This window comes from Cygnus atratus, chromosome 2 (genome assembly GCF_013377495.2).
Source record: "Cygnus atratus isolate AKBS03 ecotype Queensland, Australia chromosome 2, CAtr_DNAZoo_HiC_assembly, whole genome shotgun sequence".
Taxonomy (NCBI): Eukaryota; Metazoa; Chordata; class Aves; order Anseriformes; family Anatidae; genus Cygnus; species Cygnus atratus.
This window is the reverse complement of record NC_066363.1, coordinates 30,687,288-30,711,773: the sequence shown is the minus strand read 5'-3', so window position 1 is coordinate 30,711,773 and position 24,486 is coordinate 30,687,288. Positions and strand designations below refer to the sequence as shown.

Genomic DNA, 24,486 nt, shown 5'->3' with positions numbered 1-24,486 from the left:
AGTTTCTTAACAGTAAATTTGGTGTAGTTTTGAAAAAGAGCATTCTGAAGGGAGTTTATCTGATTTGGTGTTTCTTCTAAATGAGAGAGAATTAAAGTGTAAATTAGAAAGAATTATAGTCAAACATTTATGGTGAAAGTAAATGTTACACGCTACTTCTAAACTGTTTTTATTTTATTTTATTTTTCCCCCCTCAAGGATTTATGCCTGGGTGAATGGTTCTAAAGTTTCACTGTGAACAAGTGTAGAGATAGCGTGTATGTGTATGCATTAATTTAATATATGCATGTGCTTTCAGAAGTAGAAGACATCATACATAGATTAGATTCCATAACTTAGATCTCAAAAGATCATAGAACCCAGCTGAAATCACAGAATGGTTTGGGTTGGAAGGGACTTTAAAGATCATCTAGTTCTAATCTCTCTCCCATGGGTAGGGACACCTGCCACTAGACTATGTTGCCCAAAGCCACATCCATTCTGGCCTTGAACACTTCCAGGGATGGGGCTTCCACACCTTCTCTCAGCAACCTGTTCTAGTGCCTCACCACCCTCATAGTAAATATTTTTTTCCTAATATCTAATCTAAATCTACCCTCTTCTAGTTTAAAGCCATTCTCCCTTGTCTTATGCCTACACTCCCTGACAAAGAGTCCCTCCCCAGCTTTCCTGCAGGCCCCCTTTAGGTACTGGAAGGCTGCAATGACATCTCCCTGGAGCCTTCTGTTCTCCAGGCTGACCAATCCCAGCTCCCTCAGCATGTCTTCGTAGAAGAGGTGCTTCAGCCCTCTGATCATCTTTGTGGCCCTGCTCTGGACTCATTTCATGTCCTTCTTGTGCTGGGGGCCCCAGAGCTGAATGCACTAGTCTAGGTGGGGTGTCATGAGAGCAGAGCTGAGGGAGAGAATCACATCCCTCAACCTGCTGGCCATTCTTCTTTTGATGCAGCCCAGGATATGGTTGGCTTTCTGGGCTGCAAGCGCATGGTGCTGGCTCATGTTGAGCTTCTCATCAACCCCCTAGGTCCTTCTCCTCAGGGCTACTTTCAATCCATTCTCCACACAGAGAGATTATTTGTGTTTGGGATTGTCCCAGTCTAGATGCAGAACCTTGCACTTGGCCTTGTTGAACCTCATGAGGTTTGCACAGGCCCACCTCTTAAGCCTGTCAAGGTCCCTCTGGATTATCTGGAACCTGATTTCTGGAACCTGAAATGATTATCTTCATGAAAAGCAGTGCAGCAGGAAGACTTCTAGATCATGATAATAAAACTTGCATATGATATTACTATTTTTAAATAGCCATAGTACTGACTTTGTCTGTTAGAGAAAAACATAACTTGGAAATATTTGCATCTGACTGTGATCTATTTTAAGTAAAAGAGGAATATTGTTTAGCTGCTAGTGAGAAGTGTGAATATTGTGATTGGCTGCTACACCAAAACTAGCAGACAGGTAATATGTGGAGAGCAAATGAATTGCTACTGTGTAAGCTTAAAACTGTAGATGCAAAAGCTAAAATAATATTTACCTATACATGGTATAATGAATCTTTATTGGCAACTGGTATTCACAGACTATTTGAAAGGTGGTATTGGCCAGACACAAGTTATTTGGCAGAGATCTTGCCTAGTATATATTTGCAGAGCCTGTCTGTATAAGGATGCTGGCAGGTTTACCCTGATTTCTATTCCAGGTGACAAATTTCTGTCCAAGCATTTGAGTGATCAAATATTTTCCACTGGAATCTGGGCACTGTAAAATTTCTGAAGCTGAGTAGAAAAATTGCAGGATTTGCTTAAACTATAATAGCCTCTGCATACCAGTGTGATGGCAAAATATTTCCACTTGGACAACACCAGGGTGAACAGTGCTGAATTGAATTAAACATTTTTCTGGAAGACTGATGGTATTTTGTTGCCACTTGTCAATGGCATCTTCTCTTAACCTAGAAGTTGTGATCACTGTACTCTTCAGTTAGTTTCTCAGTGAAAATTAAGCAACAGCAACGGAAAGTAGTGGTGCACTAACTTTTTCTACTAAAGCAAAGTTGGTCCAAACCAGATGAAAGCTATACCATAACCACATTAGCTTATTTTTTTCCTATGCAAAGCCAATTAAGAAATAGAACAGTTTCCATTAGTTTATTTGTCTTTCCTGGAGCAATTACAATTGCTAAACTTTCCTAAACTATACAAATGTGGAGTCTCCCCTTGTGACAGGTTGTTTAAATTTATAACTAGAGCTAGCATTTCCATCTCCAATAAAAGCCAAACAGACATTTAATTATGGTGCGTGACATTTCTGACTAAAATAGAGCCAACAGAGCCTGTCAGACAGCCCTCATTGTTCATGAATTTTGAACAAATTGGGGATCTGTGAATTTATAGCCAGGTTTTTCTCTAGTATTGTTTAAAATAGCACACATGGAAAACACGCCATGGGTGTGTTGTAATTCAGCTTTAATGATGTAACACTTGGTTTCAGTCAGTTGTTGGAGGATTGCAGTAACACTGGTTTAGTGCTTCAGACATTGCATGTTCCTTAGCAATTATAGTCCAGCTTTCAATAATGGCTGTTGGCGGGATATCCACAAGTGAAGTCATAGCAATTTTGAAAAGAGCTAATAAAAATACACCTGCCTTGTAGTGGAAAATGAGCCTTTAATATCTTTACTTTGAAGTTGAGAGGAGCCCACAGCATTAACTAACAGATACCAGTATTATGATGCAGTAATCCACTCCCCCAGGGGAAGTCAGGGATTGAAGTATGAACGACTGGTATTTTCTAGTCACATATTTTTTAGTCACCATAACATCATAAAGGAAGAATGGGAATAATGAGATGATAATAAAAACTGCAAAGGGGTGTTAGCTGTAAAGTTAGGAATATGCAAAGCAATCACAAGCTGTAATTCAGTGATGCTACAATTTAAGTGATATATAATGAGTCAGTTGTTAGTTTTAATAACAATTCCTTACTTAAATGCATCCAAATCCACTGTTGTTAGAATGGAATATTAAATGTTAGAAAGAAATATGGAATATTAAAATATAAATTAATATTTTTTATTTTTTTTTCCACTCTACTTCTCATCTTACTATTCTATTCTGTTTCTATTCTGGATCGACAACATTTTTCATAGCCACTGAATATTGGCAGCCATTAATAAACCTGAGTTGGTTTTCTTCACCAAAAGATCTAGGGTGGATTCATTTTGTCCTTTTGTTAATTTTTCTTTCATATTCTCTCTTGATATACTTCATATGTTTTGACTTTTTCATTTTATGAAGCATGTGTGGTTTTAGCCTTGTGGCACATATACTCAAGTTATGCATCTTTCTAAGGCAGAATATAATGCAGTAGCTATATACAGTCATAAACTTCTGTTTGGAAGAAGTGTAACAAAATATATTTTCAATAAAAATGGTGGGGAAAAAAATCAACCTCTTTACTTCTAGAATAGGAACTTAGAGGATCCATTCCAACCTATTGCTAAATTAGTGACTAAGCAAATGATAGAATCTTTCTTGTCTTAGTTTAACTGAATAGAAAGTGCATCCAAGAATACCCATGCTATAATGCGTTTATTAGGTATGATTACTGTATTTGTAAAGAGCTTCTACAATTACACCATGAATGGCCTTAAGCAATGGGAAGTTACAAGGTAGGAAGAAACACAGTTCCCTGTTTCTCTTCTGTATTCTACACAAAGCTCTACATTTGACATGTCACAGAGACAGCTTTGTTAGTCTTATTGTAGTGAACACTCCTGAAGAAACTACAAGCCAGGAATGTATTGGAGCTCAGTTTAGGCTAACAGTTTTCTAGTGTGATACATTACACAACTATTTTGCAGTCACTCTTGTTGCAATAAAAATCCAAACTGGGGGCAGGGTAGGAGTTGTGGGTATTAATACAAATGGCCCTCTAATCATAGCTGGAGGGGAAGAGAAAATAAAATAAGTGGTATGTTCTTAGCACAACAAGATTAATCTGGAGACCAAAACAAAACAAAAACAGAAACAAAAACAAAAAACAACAAAAAAGCAGAGCTACTTCCATACTAACAATTAGGTATAATATTTGAAAAGAAAAAAAAAATTAAGAATTTCTCTGAAACCCAAGGCAGCTCAGGAATCCACAGAATACAAATCCGACAACTCAACCTGCAATCGCTGTGGTGTTAGAGGCTCTCTTTCTTAAAATAACCAAAATTTGATCTATATACCTTCATGGCTGGATGTTGCTTCTCAGCCTCATCCTCACCCCCACCTTCATAGTAGGGTCCTCTAAATGGAGAGGTGAAAGATAAAGGACGCTTAACCCCATGCTGGCCTGATCAAACACTCTTCCCTGCTAACACAGGAAGCAACGTTCATCAAAGGGATGTCACTTGAGTATGATCCTACAAAGACATGCACACATGCTTAACTTCACATTAATGGGACTATTTAGGTGCATGAAGTTAAGCATGTGTTTTGAATCTTTGCTGGATTGTAGTCTATATTTTCTTTTCCACTAACCTGAGCCCTTACACAAGGCAGTTACCTTACTGGTCTGAAATGCTGAAAATGCTTTCTGTCTATGGAGAAGCTTTTATATGTCTGAATTCACTTACTTATCTCCCCTGCTCACCCTGTGTTTTTAACTTTATTGTCTGCTGTTTCTATTTTTTTTAGGGTTAATAAGACATTTTTAAAAAATATCAAGTAACTCTTACAGACTTGTTACTTCTTCAGAGAAAGTATTTATGGAATTATTTTTCAAACAAAAATCCAAATAAGTATTAGTATTAAAAAACTATTAAGAATGGTACAAACTTGCACTACTTTTATGTATATTATACAGTTTTTACACTAGTTCTCACTTGTAAGTCCTTACCTTCATCTTAATATTGCTATAACATAACTAAAAGAACTATCTATTTAACCGATTTCTATTGTATCATTTTGGGAGTGAGGAAGGGGTTGGAAAAGTTGCTCTTCAGCATTCAGTTTAGTAAAAAGAATGCAAGAAAAAATGCTGAATCAGGGCAAAAAATCATTAGAGTCCAGAAATAGAAGGAAACGTAAGTTTTTCAGCTCCTACCATGTTCAGTTTCATAGCAAAATTTAAGTACACTTTGCATTCAGTGCTAGTCACTAAGATTTTGTTGTGCTGGGTAAACCAGATCTATCAGGAAGTGATCCGTCACACTTCTTGCAAACTTCATAGTACTGTCACTCCATATTTTACTGCTGTTCTTTTCTTTGTAGAATTCAAGTGTGTAATTTGCATCATTGCTCTGAAAGCAAATTGCTATCGAGTCTTGACACCTGCCAGCACTGGTATTCATTTCAAGCTGTAAAACACTACTTTGAAATAAATTTGGGGAAACTCATTAAATGTTGTCAGCTGTATCATCCATACTAACAGAAAATAATGTAGCTAAATGTGTCTGGTTTCTATTTTCTATTCAAAAATGAACAAAGCTCCTTAAAACCTTTTTTTCAATACTTTAGAAGTATTTTCTAAATCTAAATCCACTGATTTTTACCAGTTTTATGCACACACTATTTTCCCCATTTGTTCTTATATCAGAAATATGTTCAGTTTCTGTTTTTATACTTAGGAAGTTCATCATCCAATTAAAGGATTAACTGGGCCAAATCTGACAAGAACTCTGAATGTGAAATTCCCCTAGACTCTGTTATTTCCAAATTCAGATTTAAACTAAATTTAACCATACTAACACAACACAGTGCTTAAAATCAGCAGAACCTGGGTTTTGACCCTAGCAGTTGCTGGTTAATTCCCAAGGATTTCAGAGGTGTGGAGTGTAAATATCCAAGGAAATAATTTAGATCTAAGTGTAGGAATTGTATAAATGCTTATGATTGCTTCTTTACTCGTTTCTAACAGCAATCTCCCTTGCCTTGTGGAGCAGATTCATCTTCTCCACCTTTAGGTTCACATTGTCTAAATAACTTTAGTGAATCTGGATTGAGATGTGTCATACATCTTATTCATTGAGGTAATTTTCATTATTAAAACAAAGGTGTTTGTAATCATGTATAATCAGCAGATGATTTCAGCTGGGAAGTGTATATAAATTAGTACTAATTTACTGTGGTGTTGATAGATTTATTTTTCAAAAGATTGTAGGAAGAGCGTGAGAGGAAGACAACTACTCATGAGCTCAATGTGCCCTTCATACTTGTGTTCCCACAAACCAGAATCACCAAATCTAGTTCAAGAAAATATTTTGATTTTTTTTATTTATTTTTTTTCCTTGAAGGGAGCTAACTATGATGTAGTAATGTTTGCCAGATAACTGTGATCATACCACTTTTTTCTTGAACCTCCACCAACTCCAATCATGCAGAGTTCAAACTTCTTGCCTTAATATTCAGGTCCCTTAAAATTCTGTGTGCCTCACTGCATGGAGTTAGTATCCCATTACCTCCTGTTTCATAAGGGAGTTCAATTTTGAGCCTATGCCTGAGTGTTTGCATTTGAGTTCATTCTGTCCATGCACTCCTTTCTTTCACTGAATTCACCTTTTAAATTATTACTTACTAATGCCTCCTTTAAATCCTTTCTCAGGATCTGCCTCTTCCAGAAGCAGTGTGTAAAGGGCTAGCCAAAAAGAAATCTATAGATGGTTGCTGGCCTAAGGCATATATTAAAAGCAAAGCCAGCAATTGTCTCTAATCTGTAAATTTGTTTGTCATTATATGTTGTAAGCTCATGCGGGGGAAAAAAAAAAGTGTATGACTTTTTATAATACTTATTGAAACCCTTATTTTTGCTGCAGAACTTGACTGTGGCAAAATAGTAAACTGATAGGTCTACCCAAAATGAATATATTAATAGTCATTGTTCTTGCTAAGTAGATGATTTTCAGCCAAAGATGCGTTAAAATTCTGTAAGGAGTAATCTGTGACCTCCATAACACTAGTCCCTCTCATAGATCATGCAGATGCTTTACTGTGGCTGAGAGGAAGTACTGAAAGCAGGTAAAAAGTAGAAGTTGCCCTGGAAGTCCTCAGGGAATCATTCAAACAGTATTAGATAGTATTCATATAATCATTTAGGTTGGAAAAGACCTTTAAGATCATCATGTTCAAGCATAAACCTGACCTACCGAGTCCTATCACTAATCATGTCCCTTAGTGCCAGATTATTGTTATAATGAAGTCTCTGAATTTCTGTTCTGTGAGAACAGAAATTGAAATTAGCAGGAGGGGAGCTGTTGGGAGGATGGAAGAGTCATAGATAACAGTTTGGGGGCACAGGCCTTTCAAGTGGAGAATAGTGGCCTCAAGCAGAGGCGTTAAGTCAGCATTCCCAGGCTGAAAAATCACCACTGAGACAAATTCAAGCTTCCTGCCCTAATGGAGCCATCTGATGGAAATTTTGAGCAGGGAGTTGGACCATGATCTTATAAATAAGAACAGATTTTCTGAAGAGGGAATAATGCAGCTGTATACATTTACTGAGTCTTCTTTAGAGTGAAATGTCACAGTACTATTGATATGCTTTGCAAGTTCCTCTACCCAAAACTATTAGGGTGTAAGCAGTTTGATTACAGAATGATAGGAACCAAATCTGCCTTGTGGTATGTCTAGACAAGTGTCTTAACCCCTGTGTGAATAACTACTAGATGCATTAAGGAAAAGAAATTCTATATTGAAAATCTACTAGTTAATAGCCTAGTGATTAAGCATTAAACAGATGGCAAAATAAGACACAAGAATTTTGCTACTCTTGGTAATTAACTGTGCTTACGGCTTTGCATATACATCTAACCTTAGGCACAGAATGATAGCCACTGAACTTGAAGCTGGATCAAGTCCTTTTAAAGCACTGCATTTTCTTGGATCTCTGTAGTAACCCCCCTGCCATTTGTCTATCCAAATCAGTTGAATCTAGGCATAAGTCCATGGGGGAGTTACAGAGGAACAAAACTCCATATTGTTGCCTTTTCAACCATAAATCAGACATGTTTTTAATATTTTCTACTTTAATGCTTTAAATGTACAGTGATATAAATCTCAATGTTTTAGCTTTTCTGTATATGCTACACATTACACCTGGCTGCCTGACACAAAGCTGTCAAAGTAAATGACCAGAATTAATTACCACTTGTTACAGTAAAACTTAAATAGGGATGCAGAACTCATAGGAGCTCCACAGAGTAATGTACTCGTATACAGCTCTCTAAATTACGGTTCATTAGGTGTATAAACAAATCTTTTCAATACACTGTGGCAGTATGGAAGTAAATTGTCATTTTAAATTAAAATCTCATTAGTAAATTAGTATATAGTTTAGTATCTGAAATATGCTTGTTTTTGTACTGATGCCATGTTATTGACTCAACTGTCAGTGTTCTCTAGTCACCTGAAGTGGATAATAATAAAGAAAGATGTGAAATGATTCCATTCGTTCTGGTTTTGAACTTACACCTCTTCCCAGTGCTGCAAACCCAAGGGAAAAGAATTCCTTTATTAAGTCTAAAGCCTAAGATTCCACTGCCTTAGCTACTAAGAGGATTTTAGAAAATGGACAACCCCACCTACAAGAGGCTGAAGAGGGGAAAAATACAGGCCTAGGGGGATTAATAAAACTTCCTGTATTCCTTGGAATCCCATTGAACTAAAGTTACAGTAAGGCCATGGAGACAAAGGTCTTATGCCTCTTGCTTTCCTGATCAAAATGCAAAATAAAATTTTTTGGAGAGCAAATGATATTTTCCCCCTCTTATTTTATCTCTAAATTGCTGTGCCATGGTTTGTTTAGTAGTTAGAAACTTCAGAACTTCAAGTTAACAAATTAGTTTACCAAAGAAAATATTAAATTGACGACAATAGTTTTGAAACTGCAATGGTTAGTACGTCTTACATATTGAAAGTACATATTTCTGTGTTAATGTGGGAGAATAAGGAAAATATTTCTGTAGTCAAAAAAAGTACGCTGTTTATGCTGGAAAAAAAAAGTGAAAGAAAAGATGTAAAGAATTTACCTCTGCTTGGACCTTTTATCTGAGAACTGACATCATGGTAATAGTTCTGCAACGTTACTATTTAAAAAGAAATTATCTACTGAATGCAATGGACGTATTGGCTGAACTATAGTAAACCTAGCTGAGAAGGACAGAAGAAAAGTCAGTTGAGAGTAGTTATTCAGGGCATGGGATGGGAGGGGATAAGAGTAGCCCTTTCAAAAATAATCTGCAAGCTAGCAACAGTCTCAAGGCAGGTACAAAAGGGCAGGGGTAGGTGGAACAGGCTAGCAAGGAAACAAGGAAAAAAAAAGTATGAAAAAATTCCAGAGAGAAAATTTTTATAGTCAACAGGAAATGAACAATAAAATCATAGCACTTGTGAGATGATTTGAAAGGAGAAAGTGTAGAGCACAAAAAGGCAAACAAAGATAATACCTTCTCTTTATGCAAGCAGCAGAATTCAAAGGGTAGTGAAGGAGGAGTATTTCTGAATATAAAAGGGTGAGGGCAAAACTGATGTGTGTAGCTATGTGCCCATCTTACTTTGCCAGTATGGCAGTAAAAATACTGGTATTTTACCTTTGAAAATGGGACCTTCTTTGAACTTACTGCATAGGTGTTATGGTATCTGATGTTATCTTCTTGTGAATTGTGTAACCGCTATGTCACTGATGTGGCTAATGTTTGTATCTGCGCTCAACTTGCACAGCCAGAAGTGACTGAATGAAATGAGGTATGAAGAGAGCAGTAAGAACCTTTGTAAAGACTTCCTTTACTGGGAAATGCATTGGATGGTGTTCCATCAGGCTTTTTTTTTTTTTTCCTTCTTGTACTTTACATACTTGTACATTACATACAATAATGGTTTGACAATACTGTGAAATACATATATATCGCTTTCACAGAAAGACCTGTATATTCCCCCTCCCCCCCCCCCCCCCCAAAAAAAAAAAATCCTGAGTTAGCTTATAGAAAGATGAGAATTTTCAAATGCGCTGATGACACAAGACAATAGCAGATGTAGTTTCATTTCAAAAAGGTGAGGGGAAAAAAAAAAGCATAGACATCTCTGTGGTAGATTGTTGACTATGATTTGGTGTAGTGGCATCTAATTTAAGTCATCACAGCCTTTTCCTGGAGCTGTGCCTGAGAGACATATAAGCCTTTTCCTATAATGTCCCATTAGCACATGCTAGTTATAAAAGGGTGTGGGAACCAAACTTGGATTAAAAATGAAATGAAGCTTAGATCTAATATAAAGGAAATGACTCTAACTACTAGAAGGTCCTTCCACAAGTCAAAGCCCCTCATTCCCACTCTCCAAAAGTATGTCTCTTATAGCCATCGGCTTATATCATTATTATAAACTGAATTTTATTTTTTAATTTAGTATATGCTTTAATGACAGTTCTTTATAGAAAGCTTTTTTTTTTGTCAGTAAGTTTTCTTGTTGTTGATAATGATTCTGTGAAGTTATTCAAATGTTGCAACCTAGTGTATACCCTAAACATTCATGCAGTGACCAAACTGAGACTTTCTTGTATCAAAGACTAAGAACAAATTAGGAAGCAAATTTTAGGAGAAAATTCTATTCAGGTTTGCTATATGATAAACTTTTCAGGGAACATGCTATGTGTATTTTCATAAAATTTTATCTTAGGGATTTCAAACAGAAACATTTAGCTATTTTTTGCAATAAATTCTAGCAATTCAATTGAACATATTCAGTAAGATTATAAAATAAATCATGAGAATACATAATGCTAAATGTTATAGTAAAATACGTTTATCAAACCACTAACATTTTCCACTTCAGTTGAAATGTGGTGAACCATTTGTTAAATAGTGAAGAAATGTTTTAAAAATCAAAGGTATGATGAGAAGGTCATTTATTTACTCCCTACTGAAATGAATACCCATCTATCATGAATAAAAATACACATTTGAGATGAATAGGTAAAACAAAAAAGAACAAAGATATAAACCTACAAATGAAATTAATATGTGTTACTGTATATGTATGTATGTGTAAGATGTATATGATAAAATATAGATAAATATTTAACATGTATAGTGGCATACATGTATATACCAAAGAATGTAGTTTACAGTAAGTATCATAGAAAATGAATAAAAAATGAACTAGTATTTGTTTTCATAATGATGAACAAGATTATCAGTCTTCCTTTCTCTTGCCTCTAGACTTCCGAGTTTGGTTTGCCTATCAAAAATACAGAAATAGATGTGATGTCACAAATTACTAGCAGTTGCAGAGATATTGATGTTTCTTGATATATTGGTTAGCACTGCAGGTTCAAAGTAAACATGTTTGTAATCACAACTGCTTTGCCATATTATGATTAAGAAAATAATACTTGAAAAATATGTAAGAATTAAGTATTACAGGATCTTGCAAAATAAACTGATTCCTTTGTTAAAAATTACAAATTTTGTCTACTCTGGAATGTTCTGTAGTTTTCAGACATGCAAAATGTAAGCATTATCATAAATTAATATTAATACCTGAAGTAATATTTGGTACATTGTAATTAGTACTATTTAAAAATCGGTTCTGTTTGTGATTTTTTTTTTTCCCCATCAAATTCTCAAATTTTTGAATTTTTGCTGTACAAAACTCTCTAGTTGTAGGGAATCCACAGCTGAGGCACAATTGTTAGCTCATTTGGCAATGAGAAATATCTGGGCATGTAGTTTATACATGCTATTATTACCAGGTTTCGTGATGGACCTTAGCTTGTAACGCATTGCTTACATGGAAAGACAAATGAAGAAGTTCTAGGCTGCTTACCATCAACTAAAGCTAATGTGTCATGTGGTGAACAAAATAAATAAATAAAATAAAAAAAGTGAAAGGATGTAGTTAATGACAAAACGTGTCTTTGGCCTTGGAACTTCTCATAAGATGCTGTAAAAACATGAATTAAAGATCTAAGAATGGCTGTAGTCTAAATATAACAAAATAGAAAAAAAAATCCAGTAATTTTCCACATACAAAGCAGAAAAAAAAAAAAAAAGAGGAAAAAAACTGAAAAAGACTGAATTTCAACCCAGGTGGTGGGTTGTGTACTGAAGACTGTGGTTAGGAGGTCTCACAGGACAGAAGCCTATAAGATTACAAAAGTTCAAGAATGAACTAGAAAGAAAAATACACGGAAGGTTTTTGTACAGAGTCCATAGCTGGTTCAGGGCTTCCTTGAGTGGAAAGGACTTGCCAATTTAAGGGGTGTGCTGCTCATTCAAATTCTTGTGCATAATATCTGATTGTTATTGTTATTTTTACCAAAACGCACCTATGATGGAAGGAGTTCTAATGTAGATTTAGAGGACTGTAGGCTTTTTTTCATTCGAACTCTAAATATTGGTCTTCCACAAAACTTTGACTTTCTGATTTTATATGTTTGCAGTCAAGAATGGCACAGGTAATTCCTAGTAGACATCTGCTGGTAATACAGTAATTTAAGTTTTGTGAAAAGTGCTGGTATTCAATGTAGATCAGCCATCAGTGGTCACAATTAAACAGAAAGAAACAGGAAATTGCCATCTGATTCAGGAAATAAACAAGTAAAACTGATTTCTGTAGGAAACTGATTATCTAATTTGCACAGTAATGTAGTTCAAGTGGCAAATATGGATGGATGTGTCCATACTTCAGACAAAAATGTGAACTTTTGTTTACTACATTGTTCACAGTAAAGTTTATGGTACACAGGTGAATATGAGTATCTTATGCATGCCAGATTTCAAATATATATGTTACTTATAAGAAGCTTTCATACGGAATTGGAAGTTATGACATTGTTATTAGAAGGGTCCTCAGATTATTAGGTTATTGAAGTCTTTTCCTAAAGTCAAGAATGACAGCCATATAAAAGTAACTTCTACAGGTTTGCACCTACTTAAGGGCAGTTATAACTACAGAAGTGTTGTCAAGCTGCAGATGGTTTAAGTAATAGTGACAGGAATGATTCCATGACTGCCGTCCAAAATCTTTATGACACTGATCACCTTGTGAGACTTTCCACATCCCTTGGAGAGCTAAGAATAAGCAAATCCCAGGGACAGGGCAAGGCAGGAAACTCTGCTGGCTTCCAGGGTCCCGCTGTTTCAGAGCGAGACAGAATTTAGGCAGTTAGTATTTAGTAGCTTTGTCGTAGGGAAACCTGCCAGTTTCAGCCTTGGCTGTCTTCCTTGGTCAAAAAGCATTAGAGGCACCACTGTGTGCAGCAGATGAGAGGTAGGATCAGGAATATACAAACAACCCTGAGATTGCCCTCTAGCCTCACACTGTTTTCTGCATTAATTAAGAAATGAGCAGCAGTTTTAGCCAACTGCACCCCTAGGGATTCAATGATACTTAAAATGCATTTCAAATAGCACACAACAACAAAACCTTCCCCCCCCTTCTATTACTTGCCCTTTTTATGAGTCACCATAGACCAGGAACCTTCAGTTAAATATTACACCTGTTTAAAAATTCCTTTGTAATTCCATTGTTTGGCACCAAATGTAATTGTTTTTTTCTTTTCTGAAAAGGGTTAAAAAAATGAGGAAAAATACAGTTATGTGAAACAGTGTAATGCATGTTTTATTATCTGGGTGGAATATCACATTAACATGTCGTGGTCACTGCTATATTACTTTGTTGGCAATGCTAACAGATTTGAGCTTCCTCAGGCAGCAGATGGCCTTTGCTCTTGTGGAAAAATAGTTTATTTATTGATGGCTTTTTGCAAACTGCAAACAATTCCTTCAGAAAAATAATAATTTAAAAAAAAACAAAAAAAAACTATATTCTATAGCAACGTGACATAGTTCTTTCAGCAGCAGTCCAACTTTTATTAAAATCTTTGAACAGATATTTAAAAAGGAAAACACTGTTTAGTGAAGATAATGCACTGCACTTTTGTGTGAGCAGTGATTTTATGTTAATTAATGTATTTCCTGTGCATTCACGCCCTGTTTATCCTTCTACACACTCATCACAGAAACTCAGTTCCCTTGTTTCCTTGCCAATTGCAATTCTGTTTAGGCCTTGACTGTTGTTTCATTAGGTTCTCCTCATGTCCCATGCCCAGTTCTTTCCCTGCCTTACCAACAGCAATACAATATAGTGAGATGGACCAGGTCTACCCTCCATGTAATGTTGAAAAGACCATGACAGAGAGCTACAGGTTCTTAGAAACAGGGTAAGTGAGGTGAAGGGTTGAGGTTTGAAGGGTGCAGAGTGCCATGCAGAAGTGATGGAATGGACGCTGGACTGTGGGGCTGGATGAACCACTGAAAAAGACCCCAGTCCTTCTGCCATCCCCATGACAAGGTCAATAACTCTTCCTGAGAGACATCCTGATGTATTTCTAATCCAATCCAAAGACCTTCAGTGGTGGTGACTCCCCAGGCAATGTATTTCAATATTTAATTATTCTTACAATTAAAAAAAAATATATAAGCTTAATAATTCTTTCTTTCTATTGTCCTTTCCTGTGTTATTCTTTGATTGAATTTGTTTTTCAAACAATTCTGCTTGTTACACTTTATGTAAGTATTTCTGAGGTTTTATATACCTACATGTATAGTTTATTTGACCTTTTGTCATAGTATGTTTCCAATATTTCCTTTGTATTCCATTATGTGTTTGGAATCAGGAAAAGTTTGTCACTTAGAGAACCTTAATATTCTTTTTCCATAATGAGGTGCTTTTTTTTAGTTTGTTTTTGTTTTTAAACTAACATCCTTAATATTGTTTCTTTTAAGGCACAAAAAAACACTCCTTAATTGCTTTCCCCCTTAGATAATTTTTCCATGATATCTTACTATTAAATTTCTAAGTTTTTTGAAAACAAACTTTTTATTTCTTTATTAGTCCTTCTTCTTATTCCAATCATCAAGTTATATTTTCATATTTTAATTGTGTTGCCCCCAGCACTAAAAACAAATAAAGAGAATCATTCCTTCTTATTGCCTTAACACTTTCTCTATCAATAAATCATGGAATAGTAAAAAAGTTTAATGGACAAGCTAGATCATGCTCAATCTTCTTTTCCCCCAAAAATGTCACTATAGTTTAAATCTTACGTTATAAACAAGACTCATAGTATGGATTTTGCCAGTTGCTCATAGTAAACCTCATACTGAATAAAATAAATTATTTAGCAGCAGAGATGTTGGATATAGTTTTCAATAATAACAGCTTGGTCTTGTCAGGGTCCTGTAAGCAAAGTTGACTTGAAATAGAAATGCAGGCTTTTATGAAGATTTGGTATCACATTGAGTATTTTTCTAGTTTCCTTGAGCAAAGGCAGCAGACTTTCATGTGTTCCAAATATGTGCAGGTATTTATTTATTTTTATTTATTTATTATTTTACTTTAACCATAGGTTAAACGTACAGAGTAAACTAACTAAAATATTCAGAGCAGCTTACCATCTGATACTGAACTGAATTTTAAATGTCATTTTATTAGCAGTAAGGACTAAATCATATGAGAATCAACTAATTGGCATTATCAAGAAGTCTGTAAAAATAATTACTAAAGCAGAAGTCTTTAAGATTATGAAGCATTGGACTGCCTGGAACACAAGCAGCAGGCAGCAGAAATTCTATAAACCACGAGTTTTGCCAAACCTTCTCAGGCTGAAGGCCAAACGATTTTTTTAACCCAGCCAGATTTTCCATATTGAACCAAGCAAATTGCAGCCCAAGGAGCCCTCACATGTGTACATTCACATTGCAAGTGAATGTCTGTCTTTTTTTTAGGTGTCTGTATTAGAGACCAACAAAAATGTATGTTAATGGGCTGAAAAAAAAAAAAAAGATGTGAAAATGCTGGAAACAGTGCTTGTACAACACAATTTATGAGGTGATGTGCATAATGTACAAACTGAGGTTTTGCTGCTGCAAAAGTTTACATACGTTATTAACATTATGTACATGAGTAACTCCTGAAGAATCAGATTCTACAAGTGTCCCTCAAGTCACTGTTAGCTGAACATTTTTTTGACTGCAAGACTCAGCTTGCTTATCAAAAGGTATAGGAATAACTTCCTGTAAGAAAATAAGTCTAAAACAACAGAAGTTTTTGTAAATTTGTTATAACATCCCTATAAGCATTTGTATTCATAATGCTGCAGAATAGTTACATCTAAGTGCATGATTTATGCTTTTTTATAATCATTATGCCAACATTCCAAAATAGCCCCTAAACCAATATTTCATGATTTGTATTAGCAGACTTGCAGTTGTCTCATAAAATCATCAAAAGAGATTCTATGATTTGAGTTCTTAGTTCTATGTGAGAAGAGAGAAATCATGCAGGAGCAGATACGAGAAAAGGGAAAAGGAAATTGTACATGGAGCATGACCTTAGAAAGTACATCACAATAGCTGAAAAGAAAAATGGACAAAGATCTGACTGTTCCGCTATGACCACTGGGGCAGAGGTCACTCACATAGCAATGCCTAGGACAGTGCTCTCCAATGATAAGTGAGGAGGGAGGGAGGAGGGGAAAAGAAAGAAAATTGTTGCTAATGTGTTTGTAACCATCCCATTAAAAAGGAGCCCAAATAACCACGGATTTGAATTACTACAACTGAATCTTTTTGAAAGCTTTTAATGTTTGTTTAAATAAAATTTGGAGTAAAGAAATATTTAAATAAAAACCAAACCTGATCCACCAAACATAAGCCAAGTTGTACAGGTACATAGCTGCTCTCTGCTGCAGCTGCTTCTGAAAGAACTACCCAGAGAGAGAAGAGAGATAGATTTTATTGGACATGTAACTAATGAGTGATGATTTATTTCATTGTGGAATATGATTTACAGTTTTGACTACAAAAAAGGTACAGATGGCTATGTACATTGGTTGCATTCAAATGCCCAAGATATGTGAGTATTCAGTATAAGCACATCTACAAACATTATTTAAATGAAAATTTTCTTACCCGCTGAAGGAGGATGGGGTCCCTTGTGGGTGTATGGATCTGTCCAGGTTTGCTGTACAATTCTATCTTTGTTTGAGATAGAGCTGTACAGAATGATGAATAACACACACACTTTTTTTTTATTTTATTGTCAGAATAGTATAATTTGCTGTCCATATGTTCTTGGTAAAAAGCTGATTTCAAATACCTGAATTATGGAAACTTCATACCTAGAACTGTGGTCCAACAGGTGCTGTGGATCAGGTTAAATGATTTTATTGCTCTTCTTTCAAGTAGGAAAAAAAAAAAAGTGACATCAGAGTGTCAGGGAGCAATAGTCTGTAAGACTCCTGCTGTGGCTACCTGTGATGTAAGGAAGTCCTTCAGAAAATGCAACCTGACACTTGAGTCTCTTTCCTATAGCTCCTGAAACAAAATCCAGGAGAAAGTTTTGAACCAAGAGCCTTTAAAGATGAGGGACTACTGTTCTCTAATAATATTTGTGAACATGAATAAAATTGTGAACATGAATCTTGGCTTGGTTTGAAGCTGATGTGCATGGGCAAAGAGAAATAGTAATCAAGTTTTGGTCATAGTTCTGCATATTGCATTCAGGCTTTTCTGCACACAGAATTTGCAGCAGCTGAATTCATATTGCTCTAAAACTTGGTTTGGGCACATTTACTTCAGTTTAGATAGGGCTTATTGCAATTTAGCAGAACCTTGTTGCCCGCTTGTATAAGCAATGCTGAAATAAGCCTGATTTTCATTCATTGAAACACGTACCTTTATAACGTTGCATCAAAGCAGGGCAACTTTGGCAAAATACTGATTATTGATGCATGGGGCATCAAACTCTCTTCCTCTCTCACTTATTTTCTTTTTTAATCTCAAGAGTGTTTTTATTGTTGATTTTGCTCTTTTTGTTTATTTCTTTCATTGTTTTCAGTGGTGTCTTCTCCCCTTCTTACAATTCACGTATTAAATTCTAGTGTCTTGTTAAGAAATAAATTCATGGACACATTGATACAATCTGTCTAGGCCTCCACAACTTGTGAAAGTTTGGGTTATGCAGTTGCTAGGTGCTCCCTCAGTAGCCATAGAAACTACATATGCATAGTAGTAGAAACATGTTTTTAACTGTTCACACCAAAAAACAAACAAACAAAAAAAGCTGTCCATTTGTTCTTTCTTTGGGATTGGTTTATTGGTTTTGGAGATCCTTCACCAGTTGCTAGAGGGCCAGGAGTATTGCCCATGGTACTGCTGGACAATGCTCTTACCTTGCACAAGCTCTGACAGGTCAACACACACAGTGACTTCTCAGTAGCACTTGCGGGTCTAATTTATGGTTTGTGGAATTGTCTTTCTGGATTAATTCCTTGGGAGTTTTTAAAATATGTCTGTGCAAGATGCTGGGAAACAAAATCTAAAGGTAACTCTATTGAAATTGTTCAACTTTATGACCAATAACATGTTAATGGTGCTGCTGATGATAATTACTTTCTTTTAAAGCAAGCCTAGATAGAACAGAAGTACCCCTAGGGCTTAGGATAACTCCCCATGTTAATGGGACTAGGGACCAGCAGCATCTGTGGTTGTAACTGTAGGAATAGGGACATGCTGTGTGACTGCTCAGTCCTCTGATTCCTTGGTGTCAGGCTGCAGAAAACCTGCACGTGTGCAGTCTCACTCATAGAACTTGGCATGCAAGTTTTGTTGAGGCTCAAGTCCAACAGGACCTTTGTCTGTGTGACAGGCAAGTCCATCTTATGTGAAGAGCAGCTTCAGCACCACTCTTGGTAGCTGGTGTGAATGTTCCCAGGGACTGCACCTTGTGTTGTCTGTGCGCATCTCTGAAGCTCCTGGTCAGACCTACTTGCCCTGTAGACTGTGAATGTTCCAGGAGATCATAAGTCAGGATATAAAGGATGTCTGTTGGGTGGTGTATGCAGCACAGACCTTTCATTCCCGTGTCTGCATGCTCAGAGCAGTGCAGTTGCAGCCACTGAAATAATATTTCCATTAACATACTAATTTTTACTGAATGAAGATAATTTTTAGAATTTAGACTGTATATGAAGCAGCTGTCTCAGTACATCAACTATTGCCTCTAGCAATAGAAGTCATGCAATAATCATCTTTCAAATAAATCTTCCCCTTGCTTTCTGAATTGGAAATCACTGGAGGCTGGGAGGATGTTCCAGAAAGATATCACTGTATGTTTGTCCTGTGCTAATATTCTTATGTAGGCACTATTTTTTTGGCCACTGTTATAAATTGGATACAGGGCTAGATAAACCATTTGATTTTACTAAATAGTTCCTTCTTAATGTTCTTAATCTTAAGTAGTGAGCAGAACAAAAAAAAAGAAATCTGGCAGTTGTCAAATAAATTCACTTTAATGTTACAAATATTTTTATATCAATTTACATATATTGCTTGTTCATTATGTTCTATTTTACTCAGTTAACACACATACCATGTCAGTGCTTCTATATAGAGCACCCCTCCAGCCTCACAAAGAAGATGAGATGCCATGCTCTTTTGTTTCTTTCAAAGGTCTGTCCCATATCTTTCTTATCAAAGACTCTCAAGTCAATTCTAGACTTTTCTCCTTTCTGAAAATGAATTCTGAATTCCCTTATTCTCAATGTCTATACGTGTTTGTTTAAAACTAAATGAATAATTTAAATATTCCTCTTAAAACTGTACTTGACAACCACATAGTACTGTTTTGAGATTTTAGATTTATTACCAATATTTGCTTTTACAATCTGCTCTAAGTTCTCTGTGACAGCTTATCTTGGTTGTAGATGTACTGTACCATAAATAGAGACACTGAACAGGATGCCTGCAACCTGGATTACTGGCTCAGTCCCGGCACTTGACAAATATAATTATATTTTTTTCTAATAAGCTTTTGTCAAGAGCAGGCTAGCCACTTTTGCTCAGAAAGAAACCTAAACTAATAAACTCATTTAGATATAGGTTGCCCAGTGAATTACATACCTGACCATCTGAAACCTCCCTTCCCCATGTCCCTGATCCTGCGGAGCAGGGGAGCATAGAAAAAAGGCATTCCCATGGCTGCATGCCACACTTTATAGCACTACCAATTCCAGGAGCATTTTTCATTTGTGCTGTTGCTCTATTCTTTCACAAGGAGACAGATTACAACCCAATTTGTTCCTAAGCCAATAAATCTGTTTCCTACCTAAATGTTCATCTTAGTGAACCACAGTCTAAAGCAGGATAAGGAAAACAAATTCTTATTTGTTCTTTCTCAGGACAGGCAGGTTTCACTTGGACAGACCTGGGGTAAGCTTGTCCTCTGCTTTTTTCTATTCTGAAAGGTATTCCAGATCCCCAACATTACTGTATATATAAACAATGTGAGGTGGCTAGATTTTGTTACTGTTCAGTTACCTAGTTGGTGTGCTTTCCCAGAGAAGTGAAGATTTTTTAACAAAAGGAGGTGACATTGTAACTAAGGAAAAAGAAGGGCCAGGACAGAATCAAAGGAGAATACTTGCTTATTCATATTCTTCAAAGTCACTCATAGTGCTGAATTTAAACCATTGTCGTTGTCCTAGGGATCTTTTCAAAAATCATCATTACAGAGTAGAACAGAGGATTTGAAGGACTTTTCTAGGTGAGGACTAGAGGAGAGATCATAGAGACACTGAAAGACTGTTGATGTGAAGTTCTTAAATACAGGAGAGTTGTGGGCTCCAGACATCAAGTGGAGTCATGAAACAGTCTTTCCGTAGACTTCAACAGAAGAAGGGTTAGAAGAAGGATTTCTCCTGTGGCATGCTTTTCTGATGGTCATAACATCAGAATTTGGTCATTTGTTTGTTTGATTTCAGTACACATGCTATTTCCTCAAGCCTAATGGCTCTTTTATATTTATGTGTATATATATATATATATAATTTCATCATAATTCCATCAGTTGTTTTTAAGTCTTTTTTGTGTGTGTGTATATTACATTGAAGCACAAACTGAACTTTAGACTGAACGTCTGTTCTGGCCCCTAAAGTTTTCTGTGCATTTCTAAACAGATTTGAGCCTATAAAATTCATACTGATAGCAATAGAAACGTTTTCAGTTTAAACAATTCTTAATGAAAATTCCACTTTGTTCATATCCCAAGTTTTATGGGGCAGATCTCTTAACATTACATGTACTTGCAGTGTAAAATTACTATTAGTATGCTCAATAGTGGCCTGTCTTCCATATTTTTTTGGTAAAAAGTTTGTCTCAAAAGTAATGTGTTGTTTAAATGATGTGAAGTAATGCCAGACACCCAGAGATTTCAATGAAGTTATTATTTATTTGTTTACATTAACTAATAAATGAGCCGTTTGCATTCAAGTCGTTTTCCAGAGTACTAGCTCAGTTCAGCAAAACAGTTCTAAAGTAGAAAGAGCCATGATATTTATCGTTCTGAATGATAACAACTGGAACTTTCACTTTATTTTAATAACTTAATACTGTCATGTGCAAACCTCCTTATATACCTTGTATAATAGAATAACTGTCACTTTTGCATGTGGAATTAGGTATGTGGCAATTATATAAAAATGGACAGTCTTCTGATCCTAAATGTGAAAAGCGGACCTTTTAAAAACACTTTAACAACTTTTAGTGTTATCATAAATCTCAGCAGTTCTTTAATGTTGCAGTTTTTTGGTTGCATACATTACATTAGTTCTTCTACGAGTCAACTTTTGTTACAGGGAAATTTGGGCCTGGGGCCAGGTAGAGCTTTGGAGAGCTTTTAAGTTTGAGAGCCTGTTTCACAGCTGGAAAGCTCCCCAAAGTGAAGTGATCCCAGAAGAATATGTTTCCCATTACCCAAATCTCTACCAAATCATGCCTTGTAGCTCTAAAATAATTAAGATTTTGGAAGCCCCAAGAGGTCTTTTTTGATCCATGAATGAAGTTACCCCAGGTTCAAATAACTAAAACCTGACTCCCTCTTAACCAATGAAACACAAAACTCCTCCATTTGTCAATGTAACATAAAGAGAATGCTCCAAAATGTCAAAGTCTTTACACTTTAATGGATTCAGCCTCAGGATATGTCAAGAGTTTTGATTGCATTTGTTGGAGATCAGGCTGAGGTGTCTGTGCAAGTCCCTAGGGCAGAAGAAGTTAACATTATATAAAATATGGTGTAAAAAGAGACATTGCTGTTTTGACATTTGAATGATGATGGACTTGATAAAATCAGAAAAAACTCTTAAAATCCCTTGTGTTGCTGTTGCGTTGCTACCTTCTTTTGTAGCAAAGAACACTAATTAATTTCAAGAGCAGGGGGGTCTGCTGTAAGATAGGAAGTACATGTTTAGTGGGAAAGGTAGCATACCATAGTATTTTTTAAGCCTTTTCTTTTTTCTTTTAAATATATTTTACTATTCAACTAAATTGATACAATGGCTATGGAAAATATGTTACAAAGAGAACACATTGAGATATGAAGGAGTAACTGTAAGAAATGTTTCCAGACTCACTGAAGGAAGAAATCCACTGGCAAGATTTTGCTGAAGAAATAACAGGATAGGGTTAATATGAAGTTTGGATACTTCTAAGAGAGGTTCAGAAAGAGAAATGGATGATATTCACAGGCTGTGATTCCTATAAGATGAAACTCATAGGAAACATCAACGTAACTTACTTTGCTTTTCTTTCAATATTTATTAGAAAAATTAAATGCTTTTTAAGTTTGTTTGAACCTTCTGTGGTGATGCAATGTCAGTGTACTTTCTAGTCTACTTTTAAAGACCAACTTCAAATAAGGGAAAAATTTGGAGGATGCTAACTTCTGAAAATTTATTCCTGTATTGTATCTGTTTAGTGATTTGCGGATAGTTGAAATAGAAAGTGGAATATGTGGTGTGAAGGAACAACTAAAATCACTTGGGCCTCTGAGAATTTCAGTGTGCTCAGAAATCAAACATTCATATAAATTTAATGATGCTTACATGTAATCGCTGATGAAATTTTAATCCTTCAATTATTTGCACTTGCAAAATATCAGAACTAAAAGTGACCTTAACCTGAAAATTTTGTTCTAGAGCCAGTCTATTTATTAGAATTTCTGATGTGTTACAAGCGGTATTAATTTTTATACTTCGACATTATAATACAGAATAAACTTAGTAGTTATTAAGTTATTAAGTATTCACTTAAAGAGCTAAACAAGTAAGCTTGTTCCTCAAATACCACACAGGTATTTATAGACTTTCTGTTTAGCACATGCATATTTATGCTTGGGCTACCTACTGAATGAAGGTACTGAAATAAATGTGGCTTAAAAAAACATTGTACACTAAGATGGCCAGTGTGCCTTATTTCCATCCAGATGAAAGCTTAGAACCTCTTTTAGAAGAAGAGATGTGAACTGGTAGGGATTTTTTTTGCAAATACAGTTATGTTCACCTCATGAATTGTTGATGTTCTGTCAGTTGGCAGCAACTTCAGACATTGGTAACTGAAGGCTAGGCTAGGCTGATGGCTAAAGGTTTTACAACCTCTAGTGGGACTATGCAAATCAGCTAAGTACAAAATTGTCATTGAAAACTTCATTTATGCTGAGAGTACCCAGATTTCAACTGCTTTGCTTGCTGAGGCCTGCTGCAGTCTGAGCATGTGTAACTCTGTTGGAGACCAAGACCAGCTTTCTCTGTCTATACCATGGGGACCCCAATTCCAGTATACTTCTACAGAATGTGCTCATGACACTGACTGGTTCAAGATCCCTTCAAGATGCAGCAGCATCCTTTTTGTTATAGCACACACACTTGGTACTTCTCCTTCTCTCCCCTTGGGTATAATAGGTTATAATAGGTTAAGAATGACAGAAGTTGTTCAGGAAGCAAAAAGAGAACCAGGTGCAATTCTTTTTTTTTTTTTTTTTTTTTCCTTTTTTCTGTCTGCAGAGACAAATAACACTTCCAGAGAAGTACCTGAATCAGCAGACTTTATCTGGATTTTACCTAGTGAATGTCAATTTAATCTGAAGTTGCATAAACAGCAACAAGAGCTAGGACTAGAATTGAGATTTCTCAAGTTTGTGCTCTGTAGAGTCACGTTCACCTCTTCAGGTAAAGGTTTCCTCTCATTTCTTGACTCTCTTATTCTATTCCTGTATAGAGATATAAATTCAACAGGAGGAATGAGAAAACATTTTCTCAGGATAGATTTTAGTATGGCAGTTGGAACATTAAAAATAATGAATATGGGTGTGAACTCCCCGAAGCTGGGGACAAAATTGAAGTAATTTTCCTAAACCATTTATCTGTTGAGTTTATCAAATTTTTTGGAGGCAGACTTTGTAAAAGGTTTTACAGACATCACCACATGCTTCTCTGACTACATTTTAGAAAAGCTAATCTTGCTCAATACTTCGAGGCACCCAGTTGTTGGGCACCTCACTTCAGGTGCCTTGAACACCTGTCTCTGGAGATAGACTCCAGACTAGAGATCATCAGTTAGGAACGCAAGTATGCAATTGCACTTTGAATTGAAATGTTTACTCTATGGAGA

At 35.9% G+C, this 24,486-nt stretch overlaps 1 protein-coding gene across 4 annotated transcripts in view; it reads left to right on the top strand.

Moving 5' to 3' along the window:
* The window catches only part of AGMO (alkylglycerol monooxygenase), a 198,693-nt gene that overhangs the window by 125,797 nt on the left and 48,410 nt on the right, over positions 1–24,486 (top strand). The gene's annotated exons all lie outside the window — the stretch shown is intronic.